General features: G+C 45.2%; 1 protein-coding gene across 1 annotated transcript in view; it reads right to left on the bottom strand.

Annotated features, from left to right (window-relative positions):
* The window catches only part of CLU (clusterin), a 66,111-nt gene extending 49,931 nt beyond the window's left edge, over positions 1 to 16,180 (bottom strand). The window contains exon 1 of the mRNA XM_082249636.1: positions 16,064 to 16,180. The gene's annotated coding sequence lies outside the window, so the exon portion shown is untranslated. The remainder of the gene's footprint in view (positions 1 to 16,063) is intronic.
* Positions 16,181 to 18,135: the final 1,955 nt, after the last annotated feature.

Genomic DNA, 18,135 nt, shown 5'->3' with positions numbered 1-18,135 from the left:
CCACAAAGAAGTAAATGGGTCTTTATAGCATGGTGATGTTTAAGATTGCCAAATAGAAAGGGTGACGGGGCAGATCGGGAAGGGAGAAGTCAAGGAAACATCCAAAGATACTATTACATGGTGTGATATTCTAATGGCAGTCTTCCAGCTTACCATATGATACCCCATCCCACACTGCACCTGCATCTCCCTTGCCCCCGCCATGAGTGGAGGGCAGGCAGAGATCTGTAAGAGATGCAGAGAGGAAAGTGACAATGGTGAGCAGGGAGCAGAGGGTGAGCTGGAGGTGGAAGAACGCAGTTCTGCCACATTCCAGCTGAAAAAAAAGCCCTGGTTGGGAGGGCCACATAAAATGGCGTGGAGGGCCGCATTTCAACAATGTAAAAAGTATAAAAATAGCACCTTGCAATGCATACATTGTCCACCAAGGGGTGCTCTTACAAATTGGGTGTAGCAGAATTACAAATTACAAACTGGCAGAATTACATGAGGCATTGCAAGGCTGACAGTTACAAGCATGACTCCCACAGGCAGAGGCATGATGGGACTTGTAGTTCCACAACAGCTGGAGGGCTGCCAGTTTGACACCCAATTTGTAAGAGCACCCCTTGGTGGACAATGTAGGCATTGCAAGGTGCGTTCTTCCACCTCCAGCTCCCCCTCTGCTCCCTGCTCACCATTGTCACTTTCCTCTCTGCATCTCTTACAGATCTCTGCCTGCCCTCCACTCATGGCGGGGGCAAGGGAGATGCAGGTGCAGTGTGGGATGGGGTATCATATGGTAAGCTGCACTGCGATCCCCATCTGTGCCCGGGTACACAGATGTCAACCAATGATCTCCCTGAAAGTGTGAGAGAGAGAAAGAGGCGGAGCCACCTACACTGCCGGGAGGTACTAAAGCCAGGTCCAGGTAGGTGAGATGCAAAGAAGCTTTTGGGGTTGAGGGGAGAGATGAGGACTGTGGTGGGAGATGTGTGCACAGGTGGGGGATGGGGAAGAGGTCGGTGGAAGTGAGATGTGGACAGCCTGTGAGAGAGCTGAATCCTGCATACTATGCATAGCACACCCCTAAACCCGGCACTCTGTGCATAGGGCAACCCTGACACTGCACACTGTACGTAGCCTGCCCCTGAACCCTGCACTCTGTACGTAGCCTGCCCCTGAACCCTGCACTCTGTACATAGCTTGCCCCTGAACCCTGCACACTGTATGTAGCGTGCCCCTGAGCCCTGTACGTAGCGTGCCTCTGAACCCTGCACTCTGTACGTAGCACGCCCCTAAACCCTGCACACTGTATGTAGCGAGCCCCTGAACCCTGCACTCTGTACGTAGCACACCCCTGCACTCTGCACATAGGATGCCCCTGAACCATGCACTTTGTACGTAGCGAGCCCCTGAACCCTGCACACCGTACCTAGCATGCCCCTGAACTCTGCATTCGGCAATTTGGCCACACCCATCTATCAATGCTGTTCAGTGGTGGGGGGGCATGGCTGTGTTCCTGCACCTATTCTCAGAGAAAAAAATTCTGGATAAATGTATATAGTCTTACAGAAACAAATGGCCCTTTGTGGGCAACTATAATGCTGATGTGGCCCACAATGAATTTGAGTTTGACACCCCTGCCATACAGCATGGGGGGATGCCGGCAATGCATGCTTCCTTCAGTGTGCCATATGTAAGCTTCTTTATCAAAAGTGTGAGCAGGTGGGTTGAAGTCAGAGAGAGAATTCCATTAACCAACAGCTTGTGTCTTTCAGATGTAAAAGAGAAGGTATTGCGCCTGGAGGTTTTAAAACAAGCCCTTTTTCACTTTCACCTCTGTAGCTATAGGTATTGTGGAGAAAATTCTACTGCCAAAGACATCTCGCTCTACTGAAGTTTTCATTTTCTACATATATACTGTACATATTATAGATGCAGAAACAGGAGCAGCGAGACTACCAGGAACCAAAAATACAAATATGAAATTATCCTTTAAAGGGGTGAGATGAAGGATTCAGTAGTTTAGCAAAAGTTGATCAGGAAGGGCTGACACCATTTCTTGATATTTCATTCCAAACAAATGCGTGTCCAAAAAATGTGTGTTCTCATAAAGGGAATTAGGAGCTGAATACATTTTTGGCAGAACAATAGGTCGTTTGTACATGTGCTGGGTCTGTAATAGGATAAAACATCAGGAAATGTATTCCAGAGATGTACTGCAAAAGTTTGTTTTAATTCCCTGACATATACTTTAAAATCAAGAAAAGCAAACCCAGGGTCGAACCAAAGAGTAGGTAGAAACATAATCTGCCTTGGATGCTAAAGCAGGAGGGGAGTCAAAAAATGCAGAACTTTCAACCTGTGCTGTGCTATGATGGAGGAGGGGGTGCACAAAAGATACACATACAGGAGGTACATGATAGGAAGCTGCTCTATCAGACACAGGTAGTCAGGGCCAGGCTAAGGGACAATCCCTGGGCTAGTAAGCAGAAGGGGGGGGGGGGTGGCAAAAAAAGAGCAGGATCTGCACCCTACAGAGGCGTAACTAGAACCTTCAGGGCCTCGGTGCAAGAAACCATGAAGGGCCCCCTGGACCCCTGGCGCCCTTTACTCTCGTTGCGGGGCCCTTTATTACGGTCCTGCAGCGGGACCCTTTCACAAGTTCTGCAGTGGGCCCCCTTCCTGCCATCTTGGGGCCTCCCCATGGTGGTGGAATGCCAGGGCCCGGTCACAAGTGCGACCTTTGCGATCCTGGAAGTTCACCCACTGGTGTCAGTAGTTTTTATTTTTTGGTATTTTAATTGTATTATTTTTATCATTTTATTTATTTTTTTTACAATGTCACCGACTATGACTCTGTCCATTCAGAAAAGGAAGGAGCTTGTAAATTACATATTTACCGACCCCTTCCTGGTTCTCTATTGTAAAAGGAGCATTCTGAGGGGGGGGGCAGCACAGAAGGGGGGGACCAGCGGAGCACACAGGGGCCCAGAGACAGCAGAACACAAGTGAAGTGGATAGGAGGAGTGGCAGGGGCAGCGTACAGAGGAACCAATCTCCTCCATTTTCCTCCTGCAGCTACAGAAGGAAAAAAGGAGGACAGTGATTTCTCTACATGCTGCCCCCGCCGCCCCTCCTATTCAGGTGTACAGGGGAGCCACATGGGCCCCCTTGAGCATGGGGCCCGGTTGCGATTGCAACCCCTGCAACCCCTGTAGTTACGCCCCTGGCACCCTATGCTCCTGAGGATGGTCACCACGAATGGGGACTAGGAGGGAAGGTGTATGCTTGCCTAGCCTCGGGTGCTAAAGCACTTCATCCCAGCACTAGTGGCACCCCTGCATAATGGTCTAGGATCTACAGAATAGGGATCTAACCCACCTTATAGACATAAAGAAACTGTTTGGCAGTTTAAAAGGATCACTATTGCAGTAAGTAATGTATTCCAGCATACAGCACCATTGGCAGTGTTGTAGTTTGTCCCAACTCTTGTCAGAGTCAAACTAGCTGGAAAGCTTGGTCTGCATGTAAATGTGGAGATAGAAAATGAAAGAACCTATGATATAACAAAATAAAACATATATAGAATACAATGATTACAGGTATTGCAGGTACATTACAACTACACACATTTGGGTCCTTTAAATTTTCAGCATATATGAGAAACCTAAATGTCAGCTCTTGGGTTGGTATTCACAAAGGTAAGTACTGCATATCATACAAGAAACCTATATTTAGTGGTAGTAAAGTCAAATTCATCAATCCCACTGGCTTGGAGAAGCTATGAAAATTCTTCAACATTAAGGAACAAATCCAGTTGAAAAATAACTAACTAGTACTAGGTATACCATGATCCAGATCAGTGGTACCCAAACTGTGGCACGTGGGCCGGGTGGGGCCCTTTGCTTATCTTTTCCAGCTCTTGGGAGACTATTCCTCCCACTGATAACTTACATCAATGATGAGGCACCATTCCGTCCACCAACACCAACAATGGGGCATAATTATTCCCATTGATATAAAAAATGGAACACTGTTTCTTTCCCAAACACCAAAGATTTGGTACTATTCCTTCTTTTGACACCCAGCAATGGAGTATTATAGCTCCCATTGACTCCAATGATGAGGCACTATTCTTCCCAATGACAACAATGCGGGGGCACTATTCCTTTCACTGACATCAATGATGGGCACTGTTCTTCCCACTGATGGTGCACTATTCTTCCCACTGACACCAATGATGGTCGCTATTTCTTCCACTGACGCCAACAATGGGGCACTGTTCCTCCTACTAACACCAATGATGGGGCACTCTTCCTTCTACTAAAACCAATGACAGGGCACCATTCCTCATACTGACCACAGGCGCTATGTAATCTTTTTAATCACACTGACCAACAAGCCTGGGACATTGTTTACTCCCACTGATGCCGGGTAATTTTCTGCTCCCATTTGCCACAGCCTGGCCCACCCAAAAACTGAAAAATAGTAAACTGGCCATTTGTTTACAAAGTTTGGATTCATCCTTCATTTTATGGATAGTGTAGGACTCACTGATAATGGGGTACTTTGACATAGTGTTGGGCTTGAGCACGATATGGCCATATGGTGGGACTAAATCCCCATATTTATCGATTGCCTTTATATATTTGATAGTCATTTCTTTTGCATGTGTGCGCTATTCTCTGTAGATATGTATGTTATTTGGTTTTTATAGCTGCACCAGCTTTAGAAATGCATGTTCAGGGTGTGCCAGGGTGTGCCCCCCCCCCCAGCTCTTTGTTTGTTTGTTACAAAATTTGGAGACCCCTGATCTAAATACATGAGAACCTTAAGGCCCAGTTCACACAGGGGCGATCCGACTTGGGGGGGCGACCTCCGAGGTCGCGGTGCGAGCAGCGTGCCGCGACCTCGGAGCGGCCGGCACGGACTTCATAACATTGAAGTCTATGACGGTTGTGCCGGGTCGCCCAAAGAAGCTCCGGACCCTTTTTCTAAGTCGGAGCGACTTGTGTCGCTCCTATTAGAACGGGTCCGCAGCTTCCCTATGGAAGGCGACCTACGGCGACCTGTGAGGCGACCAGGTCGCCTCACAGGTCGCCTTAGTGTGAACGGGGGCTTACAGACATACAATACATATATTGTTTATATTTATATATTTTACATCGCAGTGATTTATATGTGTAGGGACGTGGTTCTGACAGCCTTGCTGCGTTAAGGGTTTTGATGTTTTCCAAGTCCTCTTGTAGAACATCGTGCCCAAGGACAATCTGTATTGCATTACTCAACAGGCTTTGTCCAGAAGGCTCAAGAGTTCTGTGTCAGGGGTAGGTACAGAAAGTCCTGTTCACCTTGTAAGTTGGCAAGCCCATGCTGAGCTTGTCATTAGTGGGTTTGGATCAGGCATTGACCAAAACAGAAGGGCATTGATCTAGAAAAGTCCACTGCTTGCCATTACCTTGAGGAGAAGAGTCCTGCCTGGAAAGGGGGCCGGGGCTGGACCCCAGGCTTAGACAGGTGTGACTCACTGTGCAGGCTGTGGGTCTGAATAATTCATACTAGAGTTGGAGAGCTGGAACAAACTAACATTTGACCTACTCTGTTGTGGCTACAAAGCTCCAATAAATGCTGCGTGATGCTCCTGGATGCTGTAACCCACCAAGCACCTGATAGCTGAGGATCTGTACAAGCCCCGAAGAGTGTCCTCCTCTTCTACCTTCCAACCTCAAATTAGTAATAAAGAGTTGGTGCTCTGCCTTCAAGTCAGAGCTTTCATTCAGTTGCACGGACAAGCACTTTAAATAAAGTACATGGAACTATGTATTCCTAAAACGGAATCCCACTTGAATCTGGAGGTCCTTTTAGGTGGAGGCAATGGTGACTGCAGCTGTGTCCAGACTAAGTATATATTATAGTAAATATTCTTAACAAGCAGTTAAAAAGCTTTAGCCCTCATCGCCCTCTGCAGCTGTATGTACTGTGAAGCTATTCATTTTTAAATATCCTCAAATATCACAGCAAAGGCTCAGTCTAGGGCAGGGGTCTCAAAATGGTGGCCCTCCAGCTGTTGCAGAACTACAATTCCCATGAGGCATTGCAAGGTTGACAGTTACAAGCATGACTTCCATAGGCAGAGGCATGATGGGACTTTTAGTTTCGCAACAGCTGGAGGACCGCCAGTTTGAGACCCCTGGTCTAGAGGGTCATTCACACCAGTGGCTGCATTATGACATGGCTACTGATTAATTCTGTGAAATCATAAGACTCAAGGCAAACTGCCTTGTCTTTGCCTTGAGACTAGGTTGGGCAAGGCTGCCTAGAGCATCCCAAAGCATATGGTGTGAATGGGCTCTAAATATTAAGTTTCAATTGGTTTTTAACACCTGCTGGGTGTTCATATTACAGAGATGGCTAGATTCTGCTGCAATAGAAAAGAGCTAAGATTTCTGTACCTCTTTTGTAAACTTTGGAGATGCATGTCTCCACAATGTTTACAGGTACACAGGTAAATGATGGCATGTTTTAAATTGTATTAGCCGCTTTTTCAGCATGTGTATGTAGTGCTACCCCCAAACAAAAAAAATAAAAATGCTGGAAATTGCACAGGATTCCTTTTCCTAATAATTGCCCCGCAGTCAGGCACAAGATCACAGTCACTCTTTGGCTCAATAACAGGTCTAGGGATCTTAGTTTTTTTGGTGTTTTTATTTTTGAGATAGCGAGGATAGGATTGGGGAATTGAGTGGGATACTCAAAAAAAAAAAAAAAACTTTGTACAAGATGAGGACAGTAAACGTCCTTCTTCTGTGGACCTGAAGCAATAGTCCTAGCAATAGCAACCTGTGAACTTAGCTTGTAGTAGAAGCAGTTAACGGTTCACAAGCTTCTTCTTTAGAGCACCAAGAGCAGAGTCCCTTCACAGAGAACTAGATAGACTGAGCTCTTCAGGACACCAGCTGATGCTTCTTTACACAAACACGCAGCTGACTCTCTAGCATCTCTAGAGTGGACCCAAAAGTCTCACAGCAGTCTGTACTCACAATATGTCCTCGGACAGTTGGTTACTTCCTTCCAACACCCTTGCGACACCTTATTCCTATGATACCATAATAGATCTTTAGCAGACAGCCCCTCAGCTCTCTGTAGCTTCAGCATCCAAGCCCCCAGGTCACCCACCTGTGGCCTCACAGGCAAGCACGTGGCAGCAAGCCCTCCAGGCTGTGTTCCTCGGCTGAAGGAAAAGACCCAGAAGCTTAGTGTTTCAGAGTATTTATATAGACTCCCAGCAGCCTTTAGGGCCACCCTCCCTGGGATTGGCCAGGACTGTATAAATATTCATGCTGTTATTTGTATTACTTCACACCTATGTTCCAGGGGGTTCTGCTGCTCTCTGGAAAGCAGAGGAAGCAATCTAACCAACAGCAGCTGAAACACTAATGGCGCTTTTCCACTGCATGGAACCGAATGGTTCGGCTCGCTTTTGTGCTTTTCCACTGCTGGTACCGCATGGTATGGTGTAGGAACGGTTCGGTACGGTACAGCGGCGCTTTTCCACTGCATGGAACCGAACGGTACGGCTCTCAAAAACAGCACCACCTCGATTGTGGTTCCAAGAGGTACCATACCCAGTGCCATATCCCACAATCCTTTGCATGCAGTCACTACTAGCCACTGATTGGTTCGAGAATCCCATCCACCCCGTTGTTATCCCACCCACTTAACTTTATTACTACTTTAGTGGAAAAGCAAACCATACCGAATCGTTCCAACACCGTACCATGCAGTACCAGCAGTGGAAAACCAAACCGGGCCAAGCAGGGCCGAGTAGAGCCGAGCCGGTACTTGCAGTGGAAAAGTGCCATTAGTATACCTAACTAATCACATGCAGCTGCACTGGTTACAGTGAGCACAGCTAAATTTACCTAACACAGTAATTGCAGCCACACTGGATATATTGAGACAAGCTAAATGTAGCTACCAACAAAAACACAGCTTGACTGAACACAGTGAGCCAGCACTACATATACCTAATCCAAGCACCTAACTAGGAGAACACTACACGTAGATACATGAGTGTGCAAAACCAGAGCACAAGTTCGCTTTAAGAATATTAGGAAAGCTATCTTAACCACTTAAGCCCCGGAGGATTTTCCTGCTCAAAGACCAGGGCCTATTTTGCGTTTCGGCACTGCGTGACTTTAACGGACAATTGCGCGGTCGTGCGATGCTGTACCCAAATGAAATTGACGTCCTTTTTTTCCCACAAACAGAGCTTTCTTTTGGTGGTATTTGATCACCTGTGCGATTTTTATTTTTTGCGCTATAAACAATAAAATCGTCAATTTTGAAAAAATAACAATATTTTTCACATTTTTTATATGAAATTCCCCCCCAAAAAATGTAAAAATCAAAATTTTTTAACATTTTAGGCCAATTTGTTTTCTGCTACATATTTTTGGTTAAAAAAATCGCAATAAGCGTATTTTGATTGGTTTGCGCAAAAGTTATTGCGTTTACTAACTAAGGGAAAGATTTATGTCATTTTTATTGTTTTTTTTAACTAGTAATGGCGGTGATCTGCAATTTATTTTGCGGGGCTGCGACATTGCGGCGGACAGATCGGACCCTTGACTAACATTTTTGACACTTTTGGGGGTACCAGTGACATTACTACAGTAATCAGTGCTATACATATGCCCTGTTACTGTAAAAATGACACTGGCAGGGAAGGGGTTAACTTTATTAGTGATCAAGGGGTTAAGTGTGTCCGTAGGGGCGTGATTCTAACTGTAAAGGGGCGTGGCTTATGATGTAACCACAGAGACATACGATCCTACATAGCAGGATCGTATGATCTCTGTTCTTACATCAGGGAGAATGACAGGCGGCTTTGTTTACATCAGCCGCCTGCCTTTCTCCCTCTTCAGCGGGAGATTGCGAGTGGCCGGCGGACATCGGAGCCGCCGGTCACTCGTGCGGGGATGCCCGTGAACGAGCGGGGGCGGGAGCGCGCCTCCGGCAGCGCACGCTCGCCCCCTGCAGGCTCCTGGGCGAGCGACGTAGTACTGCGTCGCTTTGCCCAGGAGGGGATGACTGCCGCAGTAAATATACTGTGGGCGGTCGGCAAGTGGTTACAAAAAATAAAGGTCTCCCATAAAAAATATGTGCTGCAGCACCTAATATATGCATCTCTTCTTACGGTTTTCTTTTAGTGCACCTGCAAAGCCCACAAATACCTGTTAATTCTGCCAGTGAAGTCCACCTAATGTAGCTTCCTATAATGGGGCGGCTGCCCTGAATTCAGAGCAGATTTGCCCCAATTATATGTAGGCTCTATCTGCTTGCACTATAATAGGATTGGTTGCAGGGGGTGTGGTTATCAGCATTGCCATTGCTGATTCACAAGCCAAAAGTTTGTCAAGCAGCCCCTGGCCACACCTCATCACACCCACAGCTTTCTGGATTGACAGCGCTGCCTCTGCCGCTGAGACCCTCCCATTGTGAGTTGCAGTGCCTGGGAGGGGGAGCGTGTGAGACACAAATGATGGAGGATTTGGCTCTGGCAGGTAATAGAAATGTTTGATTAATTTATGTAGCTTGTGCGTAGCGCAGCAACTGATTGGGTACTTGTTTAGATTGTCACACAGAAGCTTTTAATTGTACTTTAGCTGTCACTTTTCGCAAGCTCAAGGTTTCTTAGTTCCCCAGTTGCTGCTGCGCAACTTGATGTAATTGCTGTCAGGAGCCAGTCATCTAACATGACCCCCGATCCCCGTCCTTATGCAATCATAATTATACTTTGGGTAATAGCTATGTCTGAGCATACAGCATCTTGCTTATGCATAATACATAAAAGGTGGTACTATAAATATCTCAGTGCGTTGCAGTATATCTGTTGCAGTATCATTCAATGCTAACCCGGTAACAGGAAATATGTAGTGATACCCCTCCTTGCAAAGCATGATACTGATAACATTTCAAATATAAGAACCACTCAATAAATTGAAATAAAGTATTTAGATATTGTTGAGCTTATCCTCACCAGCAACAATGTAATAACTAAACAATCCAACCAGTTTTTTATCCAATCAGGAAGACCCTCACACAATACAGTTGCTGCACATATAATTATGTGAATACACAGCAAATTATTGGCAGATGGTCAGAACCCTTCATTATAAAAGAGGTCAAATATTGGCATATTCCCTATTGTTCTCTGAAGACTCTAATTAGGTCACAGATACAAAATAAAATAATAAACAAAAACGATTATAGATCCGAAGACATGTCCATGGAACCATCTGATTCACAGGGACTGTCTTTGCTTTTAGAGGCTTGTCTTGGCGTAGTTCTAATTCCTGGTTTTAAATAGAGGTCATCTTCAAAATAAAAATGCCCGCTTATATTTATCTCTTACCATACGGTAATAATATTCTAGCTTTTTGATCTTTTTCTATGCACAAATTTAAGGATATTTTATTGTTTAGAGGATGCTGGAGAGTTAAACCCCCTGGATATTGTTGTCTATTTTAAGGACTCTATTGTTTAGATCTATGCTAGGGGTTCCCGAGTCTGCACACCTGCTATGCCTGATGAGGAGTTTCCACCATCCCTATGTTTAGTTTTCAAGCCTGCACATCTGTTGTGCCCAATATGAGGGGTTCCCACTATCCCTGTCCTGAGTTCCTTCATTTGCACATCTGCTGTGCTCATTATGAGGGGTTTCCACCATCTCTGTGCAGTGTTCTTGGTTCTATACACCTGATGTTCCCATTATGAGGGGTTACTATCATCCCTGTGCCAAGTTCCTGGGTCTAGACACCTGCTATGTGCATTATGAGGGGTTCCCACCAACCATTTGCTGGGTTCCTGGGTCTATACACCTGCTGTGTCCAATATGAGGGTTTCTTATCATGCCTGTGCTGAGTTCCTGGGTCTAGACTCCTGCTGTGCCCATTTTGAGGGGTTCCCCCCATGCCTATGCTGAGTTCCTGGGTCTATACACCTGATGTGCCCATTATGAGGAGTTCCTACCATCCCTGTGCCAAGTTCCTGGGTCTAGACACCTGCTATGTGCATTATGAGGGGTTCCCACCAACCATCTGCTGGGTTCCTGGGTCTATACACCTGCTGTGCCCAATATGAGGGTTTCTTATCATGCTTGTACTGAGTTCCTGGGTATAGACTCCTGCTGTGCCCATTCTGAGGGGTTCCCCCCATGCCTATGCTGAGTTCCTGGGTCTATACACCTGATGTGCCCATTATGAGGGGTTCCTACCATCCCTGTGCCGAGTTCCTGGGTCTAGACACCTGCTATGTGCATTATGAGGGGTTCCCACCAACCATTTGCTGGGTTCCTGGGTCTATACACCTGCTGTGCCCAATATGAGGGTTTCCTACCATCCCTGTGCTGAGTTCCTGGGTCTAGACTCCTGCTATGCCCATTATGAGGGGTTCCCCCATGCCTATGCTGAGTTCCTGGGTCTATACACCTGCTGTGTCCATTATAAGGGATTCTCACCATCTCTGTGCTGAGTTCTCAGTTCTGCACACCTGTGGTACCCATTATAATGGGTTAATTTTGTTTATTGGAAATTCTTACAATCAATCAACTTATATACAATAAAACCATAATAAATAAATTATAAATAACATATTTACAAAATAATTGAATATAACTATACAAAACAAGAACATAATAAATAAACCAAATTGCACACAGCATAAACCCTACGAGAGAGCCGGACTAAGAAACTTCACCATGCATGGAGCCTTTAATGAAAAATTATATTTTAGGACTGATTTTCAGCTGATAACATTATTGGTTGCCACTTTTAACAGATAATTGAGGCAGCCGTTTCTTAGCCCGACTACTCTCTCCCCCTGGAGAACCAGTGCGCTTCACTGCACCCTGCGACTCATCATCCATGGAAGATTCTGTACTCAACAAGTCCCATTCATCATCTGACAGGACCCCAAACTTATTTGTCAAAGGCAAAACCTCAGGACTGTGGGTAGCTGAACACTTTTTTTTCCTTCTTTTGCCCTTCTTTCTTTTCTCCTCCAACCATTCCGTATCATCCTTGGACAAATTGGAAATAACAGTTTCCCCACTCTTACCCTCCCCTTCACCCCCACTCTCCCTTACCTTATCTACCACCAGGCCAGCCTCTTCACCATTCTCCCCACTCCTCTGCACCCCATGGTCCCTAATGGAAGCCCTGCAATGTCTAGGGGAGGGGACTGGCACTGTACTTGATGCCCCTGCCTCAGCACCTCTTGCCGCCTCTGCAATTTTGGAAGACATAGACACAGAAGGATTGGACACATTCTTAGTAACCGATACCTTACATACAGACTGGGAAGACACTGACACACTGGGCATTGGCACAGACTGGGGCACCACAGACTGGGAAGACACTGACACACTGGGCATTGGCACAGACTGGGGCACCACAGACTGGGAAGACACTGACACACTGGGTATTGGTACAGTCTCGGAGGGAATCGCAGGCACCCTAGCTGCTGAGCTCTGAGCATCCTCCATGTCCAGACGGAAAAACTCTCTCATGAGCTCAGGCTGGTTGTGTACTGCCTCAGGACACTGGCTATAAGGATGCCCAACTGCATTGCACAAGTTGCACCTTATAATATTGCAATCCTTTGCCAAATGCCCTAAATCCTGACACAGAGAGCATTTCATTACTGGACAGGAGGATGCAAAGTGCCCTTTATCCCCACACTTATTGCACAGCTTTGGCTGGCCTGGATAGAAGATGGTCAGTCTGTCCCTCCCCAGGAAAGCTGAGGATGGCAGATGCTGGATGACATTATCAATAACCCTCAGTTTTAGCTGCACAGACCATCCCCCCGTCCATATTCCTCGATCATCCATAATTTTGTGTAAGGGGCTCAGGATGTCTCCATATCTCCTCAGCCATACAGATAAATCCCCTTGCGGTATGGATTCATTGCGCACAAGAATCGTCACCATTTTAATAAGTGGCTGACGTGACACAACTTTGGGGATGAGCCCTTTCCAGTCCGGCAGGCTCCCATACACATGTTCATATTTCTCCCAAAATATGTCCAAAGACTCCGGACGGACAAAGGACAAATCGTACTCATAGGAGCCGGTCGGACTGATCAGGGCAAAGATATCTGCAGGTTTAAAGCCCATCTGCAGAATCTTATCAACCACAGCTCTCCTATATGGGGGAATACCTTCGCCTTCCCATCTGAGCTGTACCACATTCCTCCTTTTAAATAATGAGGAAGATGAAACATTTCCATGCTCCTTCCCTGCTTGCACCCCCCTCCCAAACCCTTCAGCAGCACCAGCATAGGTTTTCCTCCCAGAAACATCAGCAATTACAGCATTGTCTTTAGACACAACCACACCTGATGACAAGGAGCCTGAATCAACCCTTGCAGTCTTTGGAGCAGCAGAGACAAGACCCTCCCCCTTCTCTGAGCACTCAGCTGCTTTCCTGGGTTCAATCACAGCCTTGTCTACTGCAGACTCCAAAAAAGTTATAGTACTACTGCTCCCAGCATCTCCTCCACCATGCTCAGGAACAGCCACTGTATTTGGTCCAGGCAAAGCCTCTGCAATGTCCGAGGTGCTCCTCTCTGCAGACTCTTCAACCAGAAGCTCACAGTTTTTTCCAGTTTTCTCACCAATTGCATTTAAAAGTGGAATTTTTCCAGCAGGTGCATCAGGTTGCGCTGCATGCTGCACATTGTCTATGGGTGTGGGCTGACAGCCCATAGCACTACAACCCTCAGCAAGCACATTGTCATTAATAAAGTTCACATCACCACCTTGCACACACACTGTACCTGCTTTCTGTGTTACCTCTGCAGTGTCATGGCTGATGGTGGGATCAAACTTCCTCCTGGTTGTTGCAGGCTTAATGGTGAATTTTCCTCTCTCCACAGGTCTCTCTTTCATAGGGCGAGGAACGGTATCCATCTCCTCATCTGGGGAATCTGCAGAAAAATGGCACTTTCTTCCATCCAGAGGGGATTCCAGCTCAGCGACGAACTCCAACATGCCAGTACCCCCCTCAACCTCCTGCTCAGATGTTCCACATTGCTGCTGCAGAGGGAGGGAGACAGAGGCCTCTGCCATTGGGGGCTCAGCAGATGTCTGAGGTGTTGAAGAGCTGGGCTCATCCTCCGGGCCCACTTTCTCACTCTCTGCTGACTCTGTCGGTACCTGAATCTCCTCACTGGCTGGGTCACTCTCCATGCTGGAAACGGCTCCTCTCCTCATACGGCTGAAATGCTCCTCATTCCTGTATTTCTCCTGAAGTGCTTCACAGCTTTCCTTCAGAGAGCTCACCAACTCTTTCTGCTTCCTCAAAGCTTGCTCCAAGTCCTTCAATTCAGGCCTCAGAGCCGGTCTCTTCTTACTGTACAGTTTGGCACAATACAACTTTTTCTTTTTAAATTCTACTTTCAAAGTTGCCAATTTCTCCTCCTCTTTCTCAATCCGCCTCAGCTTTTCAACAGTCCTCCGTCTAAAGGTAGGCAGGGATTCACCCCTCCTTCGGCCGAGCTCCATGTCTTCCATAGTCTCAGGCCTATCCAGGGGGCCCCCGCCAGGGTCCTCCCCAGGATCCAGCATCCTTCCTGGGGCAGAGAAGCAACTCTAGCCCCTGGCTTCTGGAAGCACACGAGCTAAGGAACCAGCAACCTCACACCTCGCTGTCAGGGAGTGGAATGGCAGTTTCCCACCATCCCTGTGCTGAGTTCCTGGGTCTAGACTCCTGCTATGCCCATTATGAGGGGTTCCCCCATGCCTATGCTGAGTTCCTGGGTCTATACACCTGCTGTGTCCATTATAAGGGATTCTCACCATCTCTGTGCTGAGTTCTCAGTTCTGCACACCTGTGGTACCCATTATAATGGGTTCCTACCATCCTTGGTATATTTTTTATTCATTTCATATTATGGAAAATAAAACTGGAGGAACTGAGCTCTGGAATTGTCAGGAAGATCTCACTGGTGCAATATCCAAGAAAATTAAGACACCAGGGAATGACTCTGCATACCAAGCCCCAACTATAACTAAAATACTAAAAATACCACTTTTGGGTGGACTGACCCTTTAAGAAACCTGCCTGGGGTCCCTTCCTTCCAATTAGAATGTAATCTCCTGCTAGCAAAGCAATCCAACCCTTTGTTTTATCGTTACACTGTATAAATCCTTTGTGACTGCACCACATTTTTAAAGGATTTTAGTATAATGATCATTTTTTCCTGGAGTTTGCATATTCCCCCTTGTCCTTGCATGGGTTTCCTCTTGGTACTCTGGTTTCCTCCCACACACCAAAAACATGCTGGTAAGGTACCGGGCTCCTGCCTAAAATTGACCATCTGTGTATGCATGCGAGATGACGACCTTCGATTGTAAGCTCCTTGAGGGCAGAGACTGATGCAAATGTACAGTATGCAATGCAAATTGATGGTGCTTTATATAATACCTGTAATTAAATAATGATATTTAAAATGCATAATATATATATATATATATATATATAATGCATTTTATTTATATATATATGTGTATGTGTGTTTGTGTGTATGTGTGTGTATATATATATATATATATAATGCATTTTATTTATATATATATGTGTGTGTGTGTATATATATATATATATATATATATATATATATATATATATATATATATACATATATATATATGTGTGTGTATATATATATGTATATATATATATATATATATATATATATCTCAGAGGTCATCTGAGAAGAAAGTGCCTCTGGATATTATGCGAATAAAAGGAATCCCAGACCCCTGAATTTAATTCAAAATCCCATGTGTACGATGCCTCCCTGCTATTTTTTCTGCACCGAGTCTCCTACAAAATAACTGTTTGCCAATATTTACTATGCACACAGCAGACATTATGTTTTTTTTAAAGAAAAATAAAGAAATATTTACAAACCCTAAATGCATATGGATTTATGGAATAAAATGATCCTTGTAAGTAATTCATGTCATCAGTAGCCTAGGATTATTTTATTACTGGAAGAGAGACCTTACCTGGGGCTGTCAGTTGCAGTGTGAGCTCCTGGCAGTCAGCTGGATGTGCAGCAAGTCCTGAGATGCTGACTGTATATATAGAGCTCCCTCTTCTCTCACTGATCCTGACTCATCAGCCAGGAATGTAACAGCAGTGTGTCTGCAGAGCTTTCTGGAAGAGTCAGTGTGCATCCCTCTGCAGGGGCTGCACTGCCTCCAGACCACCAGCAGAGGGCGCACATGGATGGCAAAACCACCACTTCTCAGAAAGTGCTTTACTAAAGAGTTTTTTTTTTGTTTAACTAGAATAAAGTGATTTGCCAACTACTTGAGAGTTACTAAAAGTATACTGAAGGAGAATGGCGAATGGAGAACATAGACATTTAAATTATTTTTTTATTCCATGTGGAGATTTTTCTTTTTGTTCAAAAATATTGCAACATTTAAAACAATAGGTGTTTTTGAAAGATTTACTGTATAGGGTGCATCTCATAAAATTAGAATATCAAAAAGTTAATTTGTTTCAATAATTCAATTAAAAAAGTGAAACTCATATTTTATATAGGTGTGTTACACACAGAGTGATGTATTTCAAGCATTTCTTTCTTTTAATTTTGATGATTATGGCTTACAGCTAGTGAAAACCCAAAATTCAGTATCTCAGAAAATAAGAATATTACATAAGACCAATTAAAAAAAAAAAAAAAAAAAAATATTTTTAATACAGAAATGTTGGCTTACTGAAAAGTGTGTCCATGTACAGTATAGTATGCACTCAATACTTGGGGTTCCTTTTGCATGAATTACTGCATCAATGTGGCGTGGCATGGAGGGGATCAGCCTGTGGCACTGCTGAGGTGTTATGCAAGCCCATGTTGCTTTGATCATCTCATCTTCATCGTTGGGTCTGGTGTCTCTCATCTTCCTCTTGACAATACCCTACATATTCTCTATTGGGTTTAGGTCAGGAGAGTTTGCTGGCCAATCAAGCACAGTGATACCATTATCATTAAACCAGGTATTGGTACTTTTGGCAGTGTGGACAGGTGCCAAGTCCTGCTGAAAACTGAAATTAGCATCTCCATAAAACTGGTCAGCAGATGGAAACATGAAGTGCGCTAGAATTACTTGGTAGAGGGCTGCGCTGACTTTGGACTTGGTAAAACACAGTGGACCAACACCAGCAGATGAGATGGCTCCCCAAATCATCACTGACTGTGGAAAATTCACACTGCACCTCATGCGACTTGGAATCTGTGCCTCTCCACTCTTCCTCCAGACTCTAGAATTTCCAAATGAAATGCAACATTTTTCACAGTCCAGGTACCTACTCCCTCCTCCCCCCAAAAAGTGCCAAATGTGGCAGTGGAGGGGGATGCAAACAAGCAGAACTTCCCCTTTTGGCTGAACTTCCACTTTAAGCTTAAGGAAAAACCAAGTGAAAAATGATACAATCAGTCTGAGCTAACTACGGCCCAACCAAATATGAAATTAACAGAGTAGCCCCTGTTTAGGACAAGGCAGCTACATACACTATATTACCAAAAGTATTGGGACGCCTGCCTTTACATGCACATGAACTTTAATGGCATTCCAGTCTTAGTCTGTAGGGTTAGATATTGAGTTTGCCCACCCTTTGTAGCTATAACAGCTTCAGCTCTCTGGGAAAGCTGTCCACAAGGTTTAGGAGTGTGTCTATGGGAATGTTTTACCATTCTTCCTGGAGCACATTTGTGAGGTCAGGCACTGATGTTGGAGAGAAGGCCTGGCTTGCAGTCTGTGCTCTATTTCATCCCAAAGGTGTTTGGGTTGAGGTCAGGACTCTGTCCAGGCCAGTCAAGTTCCTCTGCCCCAAAATCATTAATTTGTGTCTTTATGGACCTTGCTTTGTGCATTTTGTATACCATGCATTCCATTATATATCCCACTCTGTACACTCAGCTGTACCTGACATACTCTGGATGACCCCACAATGTACTCTATAGAGTATATGACATAGTCAGAACAGCTTTGCTGTTTACAATATCTAGTACATTGCATACTCCAATTAGCTCCAGCAGGGGAAAAATACATTTATCCTTGATTTCCTAGAA

Source organism: Pelophylax lessonae (assembly GCF_965119305.1).
Source record: "Pelophylax lessonae genome assembly, chromosome: 3".
NCBI classification, from domain to species: domain Eukaryota; kingdom Metazoa; phylum Chordata; class Amphibia; order Anura; family Ranidae; genus Pelophylax; species Pelophylax lessonae.
The sequence above is the reverse complement of the archived record's forward strand: the minus strand, read 5'-3'. Positions and strand labels throughout refer to the sequence as shown.